Raw genomic sequence first — 12,909 nt, forward strand, 5'->3', positions numbered from 1 at the left:
ATCTTTTAAAACAAAGGTTCATCTCTGCGCCTGTTCTGAAACAGCCTGACATCGACTCTCCTTTCATCTTAGAGGTGGATGCCTCCTCCGTTGGAGTAGGAGCGGTGTTATCTCAGAGGGCTAAAGATGGCCATTTACACCCTTGCAGTTTCTTCTCCCGGAAGTTCTCCCCAGCTGAGCGCAACTATGCCATTGGCGACCAGGAGTTGCTAGCCATCAAGCTCGCTCTAGAAGAGTGGAGGTATCTGTTGGAGGGAGCTTCTCATTCAATCACCATACTTACAGACCACAAGAACCTTTTATACCTGAAGGGCGCACAATGTCTCAACCCTCGTCAGGCCAGATGGGCACTTTTCTTTTCCAGGTTCGACTTTAAACTCCAGTTCTGTCCGGGCTCTCAGAATCGCAAGGCCGATGCCCTTTCCCGCTCATGGGAGCAAGAAAATGAGTCAGAGTCTTCAGACAAGCATCCTATTATAAATCCATTGGCATTCTCCACGGTAGGGATGGACTCTACGCCCCCATCAGGGAAAAGTTTTGTGAAGCCGATGCTAAGGAAGAAGCTCATGCATTGGGCCCATGCTTCCCGTTTTGCCGGACATACAGGTATCCAAAAAACCCTGGAGTTTATCTCTAGGTCCTATTGGTGGCCAACTCTGAAAAAGGACGTCTTGGAGTTTATTGCATCTTGCTCAAAGTGTGCCCAACATAAAGTATCCCGCCAGTCGCCTGCGGGGCAACTGGTTCCACTATCCGTTCCCCGTCGACCATGGACCCACTTGTCGATGGATTTCATTACAGACTTACCCATGTGCAACAAGTTCAATACCATCTGGGTGGTAGTTGACCGGTTCACCAAGATGGCACACTTCATTCCTCTCACCGGTCTTCCGTCAGCTTCCAAGTTGGTTCAAGTATTCATACAAGAGATCTTCCGACTCCACGGTCTTCCTGAAGAAATTATCTCAGATCGAGGAGTTCAATTCACAGCCAAATTCTGGCGAAGTTTATGTCAAGTCCTCCAAGTCAAGCTAAAGTTTTCCACGGCTTACCATCCTCAGACCAATGGTCAAACCGAGAGGGTGAATCAGGACTTGGAGGCCTTCCTCCGCATCTATGTGTCCTCCTTTCAAGATTGAACAAGTCATCAATCCTGTTGCTTACAGACTCCAGTTGCCTCCCTTCTTAAAAATACCCAGGACATTCCATGTTTCCCTGTTGAAACCGCTGATCTTGAATCGGTTTCATTCCTCACTTCCTCCAACTCCGAAAGTCCAAACTCAACGAGGCGTTGAGTATGAAGTGGCCAAGATCCTGGACTCACGTCACCGTTACGGTCAACTACAATATCTTATTGACTGGAAGGGTTATGGTCCTGAGGAACGTTCATGGACCAATGCTTCTGATGTCCATGCTCCTGCCTTGGTCCGGAGATTCCATTCCAAGTTTCCTCAAAAGCCAAAGAAGTGTCCTGGGGCCACTCCTAAAGGGGGGGGTGCTGTCACGATCCGGGTATCTGGACGCCATTTCTTACCCATCAGATGCCTCCTAAGGCTGGCTCAGCGCTCCAGGACCGGATCCCATCTGTTATCCTGATGTGTACATTCCTGTATCCTCTCCTGTCACTCTGGGACGCTGTCACAGTAAACGCCATATTACACCTGGCATGGCGTCTCCCGCGGCCTCCGCCGCCGTCCCTGAACTTCTGCATGCAGAGTGTCTGAGTGGCGATTACGTCAGCCGCGGCCTCCGCTGTGTCCGCGTGGTTGGATGTGCATCTGTCAGCCTGGCGCCTCCTGTCTCCGGTGGCCGGCGCCGCCATTACTGTTTTCATTACCACATGGATTACAAACCAAACTTCCCTCCAAGTGTCTGCATGGGCGCAGCCATCTTGGATTCTGTCAGCTGATCATTTCCACCAATCTGTTCTCAGTATTGATAATCTGCATAATTGCCTAGCCAATCCCTTCCTTGCTGCAGGTATAAATACACTGTGCCTGAGCAAGGAAGGCGTCAGTGCTTTGGTTGTCAAACCTAGTTCCTGTTTGTCTCTCTCCTGTGATTGTCTTCCAGGTTCCAGCTCCTGTCTCAAGACTTCCACCATAGAGATCCGCACCAGCATTCCACCTGCGGTGTAGCCTGACTCTCCAATCCATTGTGGATTCATCTGTTTCCAGCTACAACATTATCTGCTTCCAGCTCAGCTTCCAGCAGAGTACAGCTTCCCTTAAAGGGCCGGTGTCCTTTCTACACTTTACCACTCTCCACCGGTATTATTATTTCTCCGCTCTCAAGTTCTACATTTCAGTTCATATTTCATCGCTCCCAAGTTCATTTATTATTTAACTGGTTCCAGCCAGTATCCACTCCGTGCTAACAACAGTCTGGTTCCAGCCAGTATCCACAGCAGCTGTTTTATCTTCAGCAACCCAGCTTTTCCTGGAACACCAGCTGGCACAATCCTGGGTTATCTCCATTGCTACAGTCGGGCCTGGTAAGGACTTTCCATCTAGAAGATCATAAGAACTATCTCACACTACCAGTGCCCTGTGGCTCCTGCCATCCTGTAGTACCCAGGAACTGTATTTATTCTTTGCTGACTTTTACGTTTTCTTTTACTGCTGCTGTGTTGCGGAGTTGTCATAATAAACATCATTGACTTTTATCCAAGTTGTCGTTGTCACGCCTTCGGGCAGTTATTATTCATGTTACTTACATGTCCAGGGGTCTGATACAACCTCCCAGGTTCCGGTACATCTCAGCCCCTACAACTGAGGCTGCCTCCCGTCAGCTCAGGCCCTCAGTTGTGACATGCTGACCCCTGTGATTTCCCCAAATGTGGGAAACTCGACTGCATTATTTGTTGTAGTGGGGGACTGTGTTTGTGTTTTCCTCTGGTCAGCTCTGGTAAAAGTCAGATTTCTTTGTCTCAGATCTTCCTCTAGCCTTGTTCTTTTTTCGAGAGTTCCCTTGTGCTGCCTCAGTTGGATCTCCTTCACTTGACAGGGATGTGCCCGAGCAGCGACCCTCCCCAGCTCTAGCCCAACTCCTACTTACCTGCCAGGTGAGATACTATGATCATGAAGGTGCTTTTCCCAGGGCAAGGCTCACCCATTGCACTCTGGGTGTGCTGCCCCTGCGATTTCCCCAAATGTGGGAAACTTGACTGCAGAATTTGTGTTTCCCCTGGTCGGCTCTCGTATAATTCAGATCTCTTTGTCTCAGGTCTCTCTCCAGCCTAGTTTGCTGTCTGTTTCCACTTCTTTTTTCTTGAGCCCCTCCCTTTTATACCCTTGTGCACTATCCTGACTTCTCCTCCTCTCTGCTTACTTTGTGCCTTCCAATGCACAATGCAAACTACAGGTAGTGCTGCAGGGCCCACACCCTTTTACTTGCCTTACAGAGCAGCTCTGGAGCTGTTACAGTGCCAAGCTGCTGCAAGAAATCAGCTTGAATGCTTCAGGGGCTGGGGCATGGCCAACATGAGACCAACACCGAAGGAGGGTGGGGGTGTTTAATGCAAACTAAGGGTCATCCAAGCGCCGCAAAAGGCTGCCATGCCCTGCACGCCCCTTTACTCTTTTCATATGCAGACGAGGGTTGAAGCCAACTTTGACCCAATGCTTGGATGACATCACCATATGCAAATCCATCTGCGGCAGGCCTTCCCCCAGGAATGCTTGCACTAGTTGTTGCATTTGGTTTGTTGTTTGGGGGTGCTTCAGTATTAGGCAGCCTTCTGCCCTCCCATGTTCATCTGAAAATATGTGTTCTCCCTGCAGTTGTTGTCCCCAGATGAGAGTTCCCTTGTGCTGCCTCAGTTGAATCTCCTTAACTTGACAGAGATGTGCCTGAGCAGCGGCCCTCCCCAGCCCTATCCCAAATCATACTTATTTTGCATAGGAGATACCATGGTCATGAAGATTATTCTCCAAGGGTGAGGTTCATTCATTGCATTCTGGGTATGCTGACCCCTGTGATTTCCCCAAATGTGGGTAACTCGACTGCATTATTTGTGGTAGTGGGGGACTGTGTTTGTGTTTTCCTCTGGTCAGCTCTGGTAAAAGTCAGATTTCTTTGTTTCAGATCTTCCTCTAGCCTTGTTCTTCTTTCGAGAGTTCCCTTGTGCTGCCTCAGTTGGATCTCCTTCACTTGACAGGGGGGTGCCCGAGCAGCGACCCTCCCCAGCTCAAGCCCAACTCCTACTTACCTGCCAGGTGAGATACTATGAACATGAAGGTGCTTCTCCCAGGGCAAGGCTCACCCATTGCACTCTGGGTGTGCTGCCCCTGCGATTTCCCCAAATGTGGGAAACTTGACTGCATAATTTGTGTTTCCCCTGGTCGGCTCTCGTATAATTCAGATCTCTTTGTCTCAGGTCTCTCTCCAGCCTAGTTTGCTGTCTGTTTCCACTTCTTATTTCTTGAGCCCCTCCCTTTTATACCCTTGTGTACTATCCTGACTTCTCCTCCTGTCTGCTTACTTTGTGCCTTCCAATGCACAATGCAAACTACACACCCTTTTACTTGCCTTACAGAGCAGCTCTGGAGCTGTTACAGTGCCAAGCTGCTGTAAGAAATCAGCTTGAATGCTTCAGGGGCTGGGGCATTGTCAACATGAGCCCCACACCGTAGGAGGGTGGGGGTGTTTAATGCGAACTAAGGGTCATCCAAGCGCCGCAAAAGGCCGCCATGCCCTGCATACCCCTTTTCTCTTTTCATATGCAGATGAGGGTTCCAGCCAACTTTGGCCCACTGCTTGGATGACATCACTGTATGCAAATCCGTCTTCTGCAGAACTTCCCCCAGGAATGCTTGTACTAGTTGTTGCATTTGGTTTGTTGTTTGGGGTGCTTCAGTATTAGGCAGCCTTCTGCCCTCCCATGTTCATCTGAAAATATGTGTTCTCCCTGCAGTTGTTGTCCCCAGATGAGAGTTCCCTTGTGCTGCCTCAGTTGAATCTCCTATACTTGACAGAGATGTGCCTGAGCAGCGGCCCTCCCCAGCCCTATCCCAAATCATACTTATTTTGCATAGGCGATACCATGGTCATGAAGATTTTTCTCCCAGGGTGAGGTTCATTCATTGCATTCTGGGTATGCTGACCCCTGTGATTTCCCCAAATGTGGGAAACTCGACTGCATTATTTGTGGTAGTGGGGGACTGTGTTTGTGCTTTCCTCTGGTCAGCTCTGGTAAAAGTCAGATTTCTTTGTCTCAGATCTTCCTCTAGCGTTGTTCTTCTTTCGAGAGTTCCCTTGTGCTGCCTCAGTTGGATCTCCTTCACTTGACAGGGGGTGCCCGAGCAGCAATCCTCCACAGCTCTAGCCCAACTCCTACTTACCTGCCAGGTGAGATACTATGATCTTCACTGTTAGGGCAATCAGGATGTGGAATTCCCTGCCAGGGAAGGTGGTAATGGCGGACTCTGTAATTGGATTTAAAAAAGGAATGGATACATTTCTGAATGAAAAAGCTATCCAAGGTTATAATACTTAAAATATCAACATGGTTAATCCGGGGGTAACATGAGTTGTAGTAGCTAACTTGTCATAAAACATTATTCAGCAAGTATGTAGAATCATCACAACTTAAAACAGGTTGAACACGATGGGCAATTTGCCTCTATTCAACCTCAAAAACTATGTTACTATATGTTACTATATTACTATGTTACTGTAGTATACAGAACACCACAATGCAATGAGCAGTGATAGTGAGCACTGATGAGGATACTAGAACTGACACTGAGCAGCAAGATGCAGCACTGGACTATTAGTAATGTACTGTAGTATGCTGAGCACAACAATGCAGCACAAGACAATGAGCAGTGATACTGAGCACTGATGAGGATACTACTGAGAACTGACACTGAGCAGGAGAGACACACTACTAGTATTACTGAGCAGCAATAAGTATCCACTGATACTGAGCACTGATATTGAGATTTCCACTGAGAGAACATAGCCACGTCCTCTCCGCTCTCTCTTCAATGCACGAGTAAAAATGGCGGCAACGCGCAGCTCTTTATATGGAATCCGAATCTCGCGAGAATCCGACAGCGGGATGATGACATTTTCCCTTGTTCAGGTTTTCCGAGTCAGGCGGGAACAACCGAGCCTGCCTCGGACCAGTGTAAACCACGTGGAGTTCGTGGGGAATTCGGTTCTCGGAGAACCGAACCCGCTCCTCTCTACCTTATACCCATCAATTTTTTTTATTTTCAATCTAAGCCCCTGCAGTTTTCTGTAAGCATCTGGTTTGCTATGATGATCAACAAGTCACAAGGGCAAACACTCAGGGCTTGAGGCGTAGATCTTAGGACCAGCTGCTACAAGCATGGCAGAGGTGTCACTATCACTGGTGACACCCAGAGAGGTGGCGAGGGAGATTGTAATGCAGTGCGCGCAGATAAGCAGCGCAATGGTAAAAAGGAGGCATGGTTTCATAGGTAGGGGCGTGGCCTGTTGTCCTGAATCTACATTTTGTTGCTCCGGGTGTCCCGGGAGTTGGGGGCTGCACCGGGGACTAGTGTGTGAGCGGTGCTGGCTCCTGCACAGTGACAGGGCATGGCCACTAGAGATGTGCACCGGAAATTTTTCGGGTTTTGTGTTTTGGTTTTGGGTTCGGTTCCGCGGCCGTGTTTTGGGTTCGAACGCGTTTTGGCTAAACCTCACCGAATTTTTTTTGTCGGATTCGGGTGTGTTTTGGATTCGGGTGTTTTTTTTCAAAAAACCCTAAAAAACAGCTTAAATCATAGAATTTGGGAGTCATTTTGATCCCAAAGTATTATTAACCTCAATAACCATAATTTCCACTCATTTTCAGTCTATTCTTAACACCTCACACCTCACAATATTATTTTTAGTCCTAAAATTTGCACCGAGGTCGCTGGATGACTAAGCTCAGCGACCCAAGTGGCCGACACAAACACCTGGCCCATCTAGGCGTGGCACTGCAGTGTCACGCAGGATGGCCCTTCCAAAAAACACTCCCCAAACAGCACATGACGCAAAGAAAAAAAGAGGCGCAATGAGGTAGCTGTGTGACTAAGCTCAGCGACCCAAGTGGCCGACACAAACACCTGGCCCATCTAGGAGTGGCACTGCAGTGTCACGCAGGATGGCCCTTCCAAAAACACTCCCCAAACAGCACATGACGCAAAGAAAAAAAGAGGCGCAATGAGGTAGCTGTGTGACTAAGCTCAGCGACCCAAGTGGCCGACACAAACACCTGGCCCATCTAGGAGTGGCACTGCAGTGTCACGCAGGATGGCCCTTCCAAAAAACACTCCCCAAACAGCACATGACGCAAAGAAAAAAAGAGGCGCAATGAGGTAGCTGTGTGACTAAGCTCAGCGACCCAAGTGGCCGACACAAACACCTGGCCCATCTAGGAGTGTCACTGCAGTGTCACGCAGGATGGCCCTTCCAAAAAACACTCCCCAAACAGCACATGACGCAAATAAAAAAAGAGGCGTAATGAGGTAGCTGTGTGACTAAGCACAGCAACCCAAGTGGCCGACACAAACACCTGGCCCATCTAGGCATCATCTGAAGCAAGAAGTGGTAACGAGGTGGAATTCAACCCTCTATAAGCTTCAGAGGATGGAGGAGCAGCAAAAGGCCATTCAAGCCTATACATCTGACCACGATATAGGAGGTGGAATGCACCTGTCTCAAGCGCAGTGGAGAATGATTTCAACGTTGTGCAAGGTTCTGAAACCTTTTGAACTTGCCACACGTGAAGTCAGTTCAGACACTGCCAGCCTGAGTCAGGTCATTCCCGTCATCAGGCTTTTCAAGAAGAAGCTGGAGACATTGAAGGAGGAGCTAAGACAGAGCGATTCCGCTAGGCATGTGGGACTTGTGGATGGAGCCCTTCATTCGCTTAACCAGGATTCACGGGTGGTCAATCTGTTGAAATCAGAGCACTACATTTTGGCCACCGTGCTCGATCCTAGATTTAAAACCTACGTTGTATCTCTCTTTCCGGCAGACACAAGTCTGCAGGGGTTCAAAGACCTGCTGGTGAGAAAATTATCAAGTCAAGTGGAACTTGATCGGTCAACAGCTCCTCCTTCACATTCTCCCGCAATTGGGGGTGCGAGGAAAAGGCTCAGAATTCCGACCCCACCCGCTGGCGGTGATGCAGGGCAGTCTGGAGCGACTGCTGATGCTGACATCTGGTCCGGACTGAAGGACCTGCCAACGATTACGGACATGTCGTCTACTGTCACTGCATATGATTCTCTCACCATTGAAAGAATGGTGGAGGATTATATGAGTGACCGCATCCAAATAGGCACGTCAGACAGTCCGTACGTATACTGGCAGGAAAAAGAGGCAATTTGGAGGCCCTTGCACAAACTGGCTTTATTCTACCTAAGTTGCCCTCCCACAAGTGTGTACTCCGAAAGAGTGTTTAGTGCCGCCGCTCACCTTGTCAGCAATCGGCGTACGAGGTTACTTCCAGAAAATGTGGAGAAGATGATGTTCATTAAAATGAATTATAATCAATTGCTCCGTGGAGACATTGACCAGCGGCAATTGCCTCCACAAAGTACACAGGGAGCTGAGATGGTGGATTCCAGTGGGGACGAATTGATAATCTGTGAGGAGGGGGATGTACACGGTGATGAATCGGAGGATGATGATGAGGTGGACATCTTGCCTCTGTAGAGCCAGTTTGTGCAAGGAGAGATTAATTGCTTCTTTTTTGGTGGGGGTCCAAACCAACCCGTCATTTCAGTCACAGTCGTGTGGCAGACCCTGTCACTGAAATGATGGGTTGGTTAAAGTGTGCATGTCCTGTTTATACAACATAAGGGTGGGTGGGAGGGCCCAAGGACAATTCCATCTTGCACCTCTTTTTTCTTTCATTTTTCTTTGCGTCATGTGCTGTTTGGGGAGTGTTTTTTGGAAGGGCCATCCTGCGTGACACTGCAGTGCCACTCCTAGATGGGCCAGGTGTTTGTGTCGGCCACTTGGGTCGCTGAGCTTAGTCACACAGCTACCTCATTGCGCCTCTTTTTTTCTTTGCGTCATGTGCTGTTTGGGGAGTGTTTTTTGGAAGGGCCATCCTGCGTGACACTGCAGTGCCACTCCTAGATGGGCCAGGTGTTTGTGTCGGCCACTTGGGTCGCTGAGCTTAGTCACACAGCTACCTCATTGCGCCTCTTTTTTTCTTTGCGTCATGTGCTGTTTGGGGAGTGTTTTTGGAAGGGCCATCCTGCGTGACACTGCAGTGACACTCCTAGATGGGCCAGGTGTTTGTGTCGGCCACTTGGGTCGCTGAGCTTAGTCACACAGCTACCTCATTGCGCCTCTTTTTTTCTTTGCGTCATGTGCTGTTTGGGGAGTGTTTTTTGGAAGGGCCATCCTGCGTGACACTGCAGTGCCACTCCTAGATGGGCCAGGTGTTTGTGTCGGCCACTTGGGTCGCTGAGCTTAGTCATCCAGCGACCTCGGTGCAAATTTTAGGACTAAAAATAATATTGTGAGGTGTGAGGTGTTAAGAATAGACTGAAAATGAGTGGAAATTATGGTTATTGAGGTTAATAATACTTTGGGATCAAAATGACTCCCAAATTCTATGATTTAAGCTGTTTTTTAGGGTTTTTTGAAAAAAACACCCGAATCCAAAACACACCCGAATCCGACAAAAAAAATTCGGTGAGGTTTAGCCAAAACGCGTTCGAACCCAAAACACGGCCGCGGAACCGAACCCAAAACCAAAACACAAAACCCGAAAAATTTCCGGTGCACATCTCTAGTGGCCATGCCCTGTCACTGTGCAGGAGCCAGCACCGCTCACACACTAGTCCCCGGTGCAGCCCCCAACTCCCGGGACACCCGGAGCAACAAAATGTAGATTCAGGCCACCAGGCCACGCCCCTACCTATGAAACCATGCCTCCATTTTACCATTGCGCTGCTTATCTGCGCGCACTGCATTACAATCTCCCTCGCCACCTCTCTGGGTGTCACCAGTGATAGTGACACCTCTGCCATGCTTGTAGCAGCTGGTCCTAAGATCTACGCCTCAAGCCCTGAGTGTTTGCCCTTGTGACTTGTTGATCATCATAGCAAACCAGATGCTTACAGAAAACTGCAGGGGCTTAGATTGAAAATAAAAAAAATTGATGGGTATAAGGTAGAGAGGAGCGGGTTCGGTTCTCCGAGAACCGAATTCCCCACGAACTCCACGTGGTTTACACTGGTCCGAGGCAGGCTCGGTTGTTCCCGCCTGACTCGGAAAACCTGAACAAGGGAAAATGTCATCATCCCGCTGTCGGATTCTCGCGAGATTCGGATTCCATATAAAGAGCTGCGCGTTGCCGCCATTTTTACTCGTGCATTGAAGAGAGAGCGGAGAGGACGTGACTATGTTCTCTCAGTGGAAATCTCAATATCAGTGCTCAGTATCAGTGGATACTTATTGCTGCTCAGTAATACTAGTAGTGTGTCTCTCCTGCTCAGTGTCAGTTCTCAGTAGTATCCTCATCAGTGCTCAGTATCACTGCTCATTGTCTTGTGCTGCATTGTTGTGCTCAGCATACTACAGTACATTACTAATAGTCCAGTGCTGCATCTTGCTGCTCAGTGTCAGTTCTAGTATCCTCATCAGTGCTCACTATCACTGCTCATTGCATTGTGGTGTTCTGTATACTACAGTAACATAGTAATAGAGTAACATATAGTAACATAGTTTTTGAGGTTGAATAGAGGCAAATTGCCCATCGTGTTCAACCTGTTTTAAGTTGTGATGATTCTACATACTTGCTGAATAATGTTTTATGACAAGTTAGCTACTACAACTCATGTTACCCCCGGATTAACCATGTTGATATTTTAAGTATTATAACCTTGGATAGCTTTTTCATTCAGAAATGTATCCATTCCTTTTTTAAATCCAATTACAGAGTCCGCCATTACCACCTTCCCTGGCAGGGAATTCCACATCCTGATTGCCCTAACAGTGAAGATCATAGTATCTCACCTGGCAGGTAAGTAGGAGTTGGGCCAGAGCTGTGGAGGATTGCTGCTCGGGCACCCCCTGTCAAGTGAAGGAGATCCAACTGAGGCAGCACAAGGGAACTCTCGAAAGAAGAACAACGCTAGAGGAAGATCTGAGACAAAGAAATCTGACTTTTACCAGAGCTGACCAGAGGAAAGCACAAACACAGTCCCCCACTACCACAAATAATGCAGTCGAGTTTCCCACATTTGGGGAAATCACAGGGGTCAGCATACCCAGAATGCAATGAATGAACCTCACCCTGGGAGAACAATCTTCATGACCATGGTATCGCCTATGCAAAATAAGTATGATTTGGGATAGGGCTGGGGAGGGCCGCTGCTCAGGCACATCTCTGTCAAGTATAGGAGATTCAACTGAGGCAGCACAAGGGAACTCTCATCTGGGGACAACAACTGCAGGGAGAACACATATTTTCAGATGAACATGGGAGGGCAGAAGGCTGCCTAATACTGAAGCACCCCAAACAACAAACCAAATGCAACAACTAGTACAAGCATTCCTGGGGGAAGTTCTGCAGAAGACGGATTTGCATACGGTGATGTCATCCAAGCAGTGGGCCAAAGTTGGCTGGAACCCTCATCTGCATATGAAAAGAGAAAAGGGGTATGCAGGGCATGGCGGCCTTTTGTGGCGCTTGGATGACCCTTAGTTCGCATTAAACACCCCCACCCTCCTACTGTGTGGGGCTCATGTTGACAATGCCCCAGCCCCTGAAGCATTCAAGCTGATTTCTTACAGCAGCTTGGCACTGTAACAGCTCCAGAGCTGCTCTGTAAGGCAAGTAAAAGGGTGTGTAGTTTGCATTGTGCATTGGAAGGCACAAAGTAAGCAGACAGGAGGAGAAGTCAGGATAGTACACAAGGGTATAAAAGGGAGGGGCTCAAGAAAAAAGAAGTGGAAACAGACAGCAAACTAGGCTGGAGAGAGACCTGAGACAAAGAGATCTGAATTATACGAGAGCCGACCAGGGGAAACACAAATTATGCAGTCAAGTTTCCCACATTTGGGGAAATCGCAGGGGCAGCACACCCAGAGTGCAATGGGTGAGCCTTGCCCTGGGAGAAGCACCTTCATGATCATAGTATCTCACCTGGCAGGTAAGTAGGAGTTGGGCTTGAGCTGGGGAGGGTCGCTGCTCGGGCACCCCCCTGTCAAGTGAAGGAGATCCAACTGAGGCAGCACAAGGGAACTCTCGAAAGAAGAACAAGGCTAGAGGAAGATCTGAAACAAAGAAATCTGACTTTTACCAGAGCTGACCAGAGGAAAACACAAACACAGTCCCCCACTACCACAAATAATGCAGTCGAGTTACCCACATTTGGGGAAATCACAGGGGTCAGCATACCCAGAATGCAATGAATGAACCTCACCCTGGGAGAATAATCTTCATGACCATGGTATCTCCTATGCAAAATAAGTATGATTTGGGATAGGGCTGGGGAGGGCCGCTGCTCAGGCACATCTCTGTCAAGTAAAGGAGATTCAACTGAGGCAGCACAAGGGAACTCTCATCTGGGGACAACAACTGCAGGGAGAACACATATTTTCAGATGAACATGGGAGGGCAGAAGGCTGCCTAATACTGAAGCACCCCCAAACAACAAACCAAATGCAACAACTAGTGCAAGCATTCCTGGGGGAAGGCCTGCCGCAGATGGATTTGCATATGGTGATGTCATCCAAGCAGTGGGTCAAAGTTGGCTTCAACCCTCATCTGCATATGAAAAGAGTAAAGGGGCGTGCAGGGCATGGCGGCCTTTTGCGGCGCTTGGATGACCCTTAGTTTGCATTAAACACCCCCACCCTCCTTCGGTGTTGGTCTCATGTTGGCCATGCCCCAGCCCCTGAAGCATTCAAGCTGATTTCTTG

The 12,909-nt window shown here is 48.7% G+C and overlaps 7 non-coding genes across 7 annotated transcripts; 4 read left to right on the forward strand and 3 right to left on the reverse strand.

Moving 5' to 3' along the window:
• The first annotated feature begins 3,049 nt into the window (after positions 1-3,049).
• Positions 3,050-3,212, forward strand: LOC135008257 (U1 spliceosomal RNA). The gene has a single exon (XR_010208064.1). It is a non-coding gene; the product is annotated as a U1 spliceosomal RNA (small nuclear RNA).
• Positions 3,213-3,886: 674 nt separating this feature from the next.
• Positions 3,887-4,050, forward strand: LOC135008083 (U1 spliceosomal RNA). The gene has a single exon (XR_010207901.1). It is a non-coding gene; the product is annotated as a U1 spliceosomal RNA (small nuclear RNA).
• A 152-nt stretch (positions 4,051-4,202) lies between these two features.
• On the forward strand, positions 4,203-4,365 carry LOC135008226 (U1 spliceosomal RNA). The gene has a single exon (XR_010208037.1). It is a non-coding gene; the product is annotated as a U1 spliceosomal RNA (small nuclear RNA).
• A 654-nt stretch (positions 4,366-5,019) lies between these two features.
• Positions 5,020-5,183, forward strand: LOC135008030 (U1 spliceosomal RNA). The gene has a single exon (XR_010207849.1). It is a non-coding gene; the product is annotated as a U1 spliceosomal RNA (small nuclear RNA).
• A 5,981-nt stretch (positions 5,184-11,164) lies between these two features.
• LOC135007989 (U1 spliceosomal RNA) lies at positions 11,165-11,328 on the reverse strand. Its single transcript, XR_010207808.1, has one exon. It is a non-coding gene; the product is annotated as a U1 spliceosomal RNA (small nuclear RNA).
• A 654-nt stretch (positions 11,329-11,982) lies between these two features.
• On the reverse strand, positions 11,983-12,145 carry LOC135008133 (U1 spliceosomal RNA). Its single transcript, XR_010207949.1, has one exon. It is a non-coding gene; the product is annotated as a U1 spliceosomal RNA (small nuclear RNA).
• A 152-nt stretch (positions 12,146-12,297) lies between these two features.
• Positions 12,298-12,461, reverse strand: LOC135008058 (U1 spliceosomal RNA). The gene has a single exon (XR_010207875.1). It is a non-coding gene; the product is annotated as a U1 spliceosomal RNA (small nuclear RNA).
• Positions 12,462-12,909: the final 448 nt, after the last annotated feature.

This window comes from Pseudophryne corroboree, unplaced genomic scaffold (assembly GCF_028390025.1).
Source record: "Pseudophryne corroboree isolate aPseCor3 unplaced genomic scaffold, aPseCor3.hap2 scaffold_222, whole genome shotgun sequence".
Taxonomy (NCBI): Eukaryota; Metazoa; Chordata; class Amphibia; order Anura; family Myobatrachidae; genus Pseudophryne; species Pseudophryne corroboree.